Below are 4,848 nucleotides of genomic sequence, written 5' to 3'. Positions count from 1 at the left end.
TTGCAAACTGGTACAACCATTCTGGAAATCAGTCTGGAGGTTCCTCAGAAAACTGGACATTGAACTGCCTGAGGATCTAGCTATACCTCTCTTGGGCATATACCCAAAAGATGCCCCAACATATAAAAAAGACACGTGCTCCACTATGTTCAGTTCAGTGTTTTGCTGCTGGCATTCGCCTATGTATTTGCTGTATCTAAACATTCTTTATGGTAACAACTGCCCCATATGAGGCATGGCTTCGGTAGCGACCAGCTGTCATCTGTAGCTGCACCTTCCCTCGCAGCAGCTGACTCCATAGTAACTATGTACAGCTGGAAGGCAGCGATCAAACATGCAGACATGTTGGAAGAGACGCAGCAGGACTCGGTGGAGTGCGCTACTCAGACACAGGACAGTGTAGAAGAGGATTTTGTAGCCCATAGCAAGAAGGAGTTTGACAATAAGTACAACTGCACTTGGCACTGCATTGTGGGGTGGAACGTCAGTGGTTGTGTGACATATGAAACCAAACACTTCATCTACTTCTATCTGGGTCAGGTGGCCATTTTTCTGTTCATATCTGGTTAAAAGCATGGACTGTACCAAACCAGTGGTCCACCCAGAAACAAGGACTGCATCCTAAATTCCAAACACCAGAAATCGAGTCTTCAGCCTTGCTAAGGGAACATCCCATTTTCATCTGTTGTGTTTTGTACAGGGCATTGTTCTCTGTTCAAGTTTGTGGTTATAAAATTAGTAAAACAGCTTACATTTGTATTTAGTTTCTAGCCCATACTTCTGTCCCTCAATTTTTACTCCCTTAGGTCACTCCTTTAAAAGTAAATCTGTTGGAGATGGAAAAGAAGACCTGCCCCAAAGCAGACATTTAATGCTGTCATGTTTTTAAAATTTATTCTGTCATAAACTTTAAATTTGCCAATAATCAAAAAGAAGCTATAATTTCATACCATAAGAAAGCCCGTCAGGAAGAATCCTGTACATCTTTCTAATTAGGAAAGTAGCTCAAAATACATATTCTTGATCTTACTGTATAGTACAGCTGAAACCCTTTCCTTTGGAAACTCTGTGGTTGCCACTAGATTGCACACAAGTCCTAGTGATATCACTAGATTGCACCCATGTCCTAGTGGTTGCCACTAGATGACACACGTGTCCAGGTGGTCATTAGTAGATCACACACATGTTCTAGTGGTTGTAACTAGATCACACACATGTTCTAGTCCTTATGTGGACATAGGACTTACAAGTAATTTGGACCGTTTGTTCACACATGGTTTAAAGAACCACAAGGACACAGAACACAGTGGCTCCAGACCACAGGTATTTTGTAATCACTTAAAACAGATTTACCAATGGTTATTTCTCAATTTCTTTTTGTTTTTCCAGAGCAACTGTTGGCTTCTATGTGCCCAATAACATTTAATTTTGCTTACTAATTTGTCCTTTTGGGGAGATCACTATGTTAGCCACCGTGAAGAATTACAAAGGAAATCAGATTTCCAAAGTTCAGTTGAAGACATGCACACATTTTCGGAAAACCTTCCACAAATTCGGAGTGAATGTGGAAGAATAGAGAAAGAGCAACTGAGACAAAGGAGATAGCTCAATAAAATGGGGAGCAGGACTGGGTATGTAACTATGAGGTAGGGGACTGCTTGTGTTTTATTCTTGGAAGGTTTTAGGACAAGTACGGATTATTTTTACTCTTAAGTCTATGACTTCAGTAATATATCAATTCATTTTTTTTATCATGAAACTCAGCTCTTACCTTCCAAAACAGTCAGTTAAATCAAAAGTACATAGTACCCTGATTATCTTCAGTCATGAGAGTTTGGATTTGAGTCTACCCAAGGGGGTCACTGAGTCCATGAAGAGTAAAGTTGCTGTACTTTTCTAGAAACTTTAGAGTTTCAAACTTACCACGTCCACAGCCTTTGTGGACACCATGCTTGCTTAAATCTACTATTCCGCGAGACCTCTCTCGTAAATTCTTACAGAACAGTGTTGAGTAACAGCTGACTCCTCTGAGAAAGTGCTGGGCGTGTGTTCTGCAATGGTGGTTGGTTTTGGAAGCAGAGGAGTCTTGTGTGTGTGTGTGTGTGTGTGTGTGTGTGTGTGTGTGTTGGTTTCTTGTGAGGAGGATTTTACCTCCTCTTCTCCTACTCCATGCAATCGTGCCATCATATCTTCTTACTGGAAATACTCCTCAATGAAGCAATGAGCAGAGTTCAGGATTTATGGTCACAGTTCACATTTGTTGAAGATTAAGTTCAACTCTCCCCAGCATGCCACCTCTGCTTAGCACGAAATGTTTAAAGCGCCGTTTCTAGGTAAACTGATTCAAATCAAGTACTTCAAGTGAATTTCTGTTTTAGCACTGGAGTTCAAAATTTCATCCTGTTAGGATTGGATTTTTCTGTCTAGGTTTCCATAAAGAAGCACCTGTGATACTCAATTATTTCTGCCCCTCTCCTCACCTCCTACCAATGATGTGAACACTTGGAGTCTTGATGAAGTTTTAAATGATCCCTGGAAATATCCCATCTCTCAGTTTGAGTGAGAGATTTAGTAAATAAAAATATGAGATGTCACTACAATGTCCAAAGGTAGCCTTCTGGGAACACATTGCTACTAAACCTCCTGTAGTCTGGAGGGCAAATAGCTTCTCTCCTCATTTCCCATCACAGTGAGGCTGTGTGAGAACCAGGCTTACTGGACACAAACTTTTCTCCACAAAAAGCAAGGGAGAAGGTGCAATAGATGTGACTCACTTTGCTGATCATGGAAACCAGCAGCTGTAATCCCCATCAAACTACGATCAGCCCACGTCAGCCATGCTTGTCTGGACCTTGCACATGCTGTAGTCCTGCTCACGTGAACTGTGCATAGGCCAATGAGTGGGTCATATAGCCACAGCTGAACTTATGGCCTACAGTGCACTAAGCAGGTGGCAAGAATGAACACAAACAAAGCAGTGTGGAAAGGGGATAATGGGCCACCCCAGTGGTAGGTAATGAAGGAAAGATTCTTTATCCCAGAGTATTGATTCACTTTTAAGTAAAAGACTTTTTAAAAAATGGGTATAGTACTACCTAAAGACTAAACATGGACTGACCCTGGACTCTGACCTCATAGGTAGCAATGAATATCCTAGTAAGAGCACCAGTGGAAGGGGAAGCCCTGGGTCCTGCTAAGACTGAACCCCCAGTGAACTAGATTGTTGGGGGGAGGGCGGCAATGGGGGGAGGATGGGGAGGGGAATACCCATAAAGGAGGGGAGGGGGAGGGATTAGGGGGATGTTTGCCCGGAAACCGGGAAAGGGAATAACACTAGAAATGTATATAAGAAATACTCAAGTTAATAAAAAAAATGGGTATAGTTACACTAACATAAAGCCTCCAGTGTAGTCCCATACCAATCAAGGGACACACTATGCTCCTGAGGTCATTCAATATATTGTAGAATCAAACAGAAAACTGCAATGTACTTACTGCCTGGTATTATCTTAAGCATGAAAACATTACAAAACATTATTTATCCTTATTTTATTAGATGTTGTATAGTTATTCTTTTTTTTCAAGGACAGAATGACAAACTTTACTAGAAATGTCCCTTGCTTGTAGGTCACATTCACATTAAAGTGTAGGCTGCGCTGCTGTCTGGCTTTGTATCCCACTCTGTGACAATTTCCAGTTAAAACCGAGTCTGGGTGGAGGGTTATCTGGAACACATGAAAGATGTCAAATGGTGGCACTGGTGGCAGTAGTAGCAGCATTCTGTGAGAGGATAGGTCTCGGGTCCTGCAGAGACTGTCACACTTTGCAGTCCCAAGGCCACCCCATGTATAGTTATTCTTATTAGTCTGTTCTGTTCTATCTTATTTATTCCATCTAAAAATGCTTGAAGAGATCCATTCCAGAGAATATGGAACTCATGTGTTACTAAAGCTGATGTGAGCAGGACAGTCATTAGAGCTCCTTTGCTCCTAGTGAGGAAGATTGCAGGTTTTCTCAGTGTTCACCTTTTGGAGAAGTCCCTATGATTGCAAATTAAAAAATAGATTATTTCCAAATGATTGGTTTGTAAGATTAAGAGTATTGGATATTCAAGTTCAATGAGATTATATAATTCATTTCGAGCTGATTTTTTGAGAGAAATACTTGCCTAGGCAAAATTTTCAAAAGTCAAAAGTGCTTTTAAATTGTTAATTAAAAGTTTATGTTCAAAAGTCTATGTTCAAAAGTCTCAGCTACAATGTCTATCTCCTAGAGTCTTTACAGTTGTTACATTCTTGTAAAATAAATAGTCCCTTTTCGCTACAGAACTTGAGTATATCTATTGCGGATATAACAAGCATGTTCTCATTGATTTTTCAAGAACATAGCACAACATTCTTCACATACTCTAGACTATGTATAAGCAAGCAAGAGATGTACAGAAGTGGCTCAAACCACATGACGGCACACACCTATAACCTCAGCTACCAACAGAGGTTGAAGCAGAAGAATCTGTAATTCAAATTTAAGACCCAGGCTATAGGTTTGTGCTACAGCACTTGCTAGCATGTGGCCCTGAATCAGTACTCAGTACCCTAACACAGTTAGAGACCTATGACTCAGTCTCGGAAAATCCATTGCCAGTCTTAATTGAGCTAAATGTCATTTAAAACATCTGAAATCATTACCACATACATATTATATTTTAAAAAGAATTTGAGTACATAGAAAACTGATGGGAAAGGAAGTTTCCACACCCTTTTCTCGGGTTCCTCTGCTGCTTATTTTGTATTAACCATTGTATTTTTGACCATACTCAGAAGTTGACATCAGCACCACTGTGAACAC

The 4,848-nt window shown here is 40.6% G+C and overlaps 1 pseudogene; it reads left to right on the top strand.

Moving 5' to 3' along the window:
- The first annotated feature begins 306 nt into the window (after nucleotides 1-306).
- On the top strand, nucleotides 307-570 carry Dynll1l2 (dynein light chain LC8-type 1 like 2; annotated as a pseudogene).
- Nucleotides 571-4,848: the final 4,278 nt, after the last annotated feature.

The sequence above is a fragment of the Rattus norvegicus genome, chromosome 8 (genome assembly GCF_021556685.1).
Source record: "Rattus norvegicus strain SHRSP/BbbUtx chromosome 8, alternate assembly SHRSP_T2T, whole genome shotgun sequence".
Taxonomy (NCBI): domain Eukaryota; kingdom Metazoa; phylum Chordata; class Mammalia; order Rodentia; family Muridae; genus Rattus; species Rattus norvegicus.
Note: the sequence above shows the minus strand (reverse complement) of the source record. Positions and strands in the feature narration are given on the sequence as shown.